The following is a 1584-nucleotide window of genomic DNA, read 5'->3' as shown; positions in this document are numbered from 1 at the left end:
ATTAAGATGGGCAAAAGAACACAGACATTGGACAGAGGAAGACTGGAAAAAAGTGTTGTGGTCGGATAAGGAAGGCTATCACTCCATTTTGTAATGCCATGCCATACCCAGTGTACAGCGCTTGATTGGACCCAGTTTCATCCAACAACAGGACAATGAACCTAAACACACCTTAAAATTGTGCAAGAGCTATTTAGAGCAGAAGCAGGCAGCTGGTATTCTATCGGTAATGAAGCAGCCAGCGCAGTCACCAGATCTGAACCCCATTGAGCTGTTGTGGGAGCAGCTTGACCGTATGGTATGCAAGAAGTGCCCATCCAACCAATCCAACTTATGGGAGCTGCTTCTGGAAGCGTGGGGTGAAATTTCTCCAGATTACCTCAGCAAATTAACAGCTAGAATGCCAAACGTCTGCAATGCTGGAATTGCTGCAAATGGAGGAAAAGTAAGCGAAAAGTAAGCGAAGGTTTGATGTAAAAAAAAATCTTTTTTCAAATACAAATCATTATTTCTAACCTTGTTAATGTCTTGACTCTATTTTCTATTCATTTCACAACGTATGGTGGTGAATAAGTGTGACTTTTCAGGAAAACACAAAATTGTTTCGGTGACCTCAAACTTTTGAACGGTAGTGTATCTAGATTTAGATTTTTTCCAGTGTGAGGACCAGAATTTTAAAGTTTTCAATGGGAAGCCAGCTTTCAGGACAGAAGTTCTTCTGGTTATACATGTCAAGATCCTTGCTGCAGAATTTTGCATTAGCTGCAATCGAGCTAAGCCTTTTTTGTTCACACAATTGAACAGGCTATTACAGTAGTCCAAATGTGATGAAACAAATGCATGGGCGGGCTCTGGCAGCTGATGAGCACCCAGCAGGTAGAACTTGTTGCCAGGGGTTGGAGCAAAGGTGGTGTCTGAGGCAAACTGCAGGTTCAAATTCAAAAGGCTGCAGCATTACAGCCTCTAGGAGGAACACAGTAGCAGCTCACTTCTCCTTTCAGAAGAGGTTTCTGAACGATTGAGCCAGTGACCTCTACATTAACAGAGACTGGTGACCCCAAGGATAAATCTTTTTTTTTTGTTGGACTGCACCGTGGTGCAGTTTATAGCTCTGTTGTCTTGCAGCAACAAGATCCTGGGTTGGATCTCTGGCCTTTCAGGGTTTTCTACATGGAGCAATGGTTTGCATGTTCTTCTTGTGAATGTGTGGGTTCTCATCAGGTAATATCACTGTATTCCAAGTTCCAAGTTTCTCTCAGGTGTGTGTGCATGATCTCATATATCTATGTTTCCCCTGTTATGGACTGCTGACCTGTCCAGGGTGTACACTTCCTTTACCCCCAGCTTGCTGGAGATAGGCAGACCAATAGAGCTTAATTTATTTAATATAGAGCAAAGTAATGAAACTTTGCAAATAACTGACATTTAATGATATGATTTAGACAACTTTCATTGTCATTTTGTATACACAGAGGTCCGGATTTATCAAGATCCACTTTTGCGTGCAGTAATTTGCGCTCGCAAACTGGAATTTTGCGCGAGGCTGAACCATGGTTTGCGGGTGATTTAACAAGAGTGATTGCG

The sequence above is a fragment of the Cyprinodon variegatus genome, unplaced genomic scaffold, assembly GCF_000732505.1.
Source record: "Cyprinodon variegatus isolate N-32 unplaced genomic scaffold, C_variegatus-1.0 Scaffold41, whole genome shotgun sequence".
In the NCBI taxonomy this organism is placed as follows: domain Eukaryota; kingdom Metazoa; phylum Chordata; class Actinopteri; order Cyprinodontiformes; family Cyprinodontidae; genus Cyprinodon; species Cyprinodon variegatus.
Note: the sequence above shows the minus strand (reverse complement) of the source record.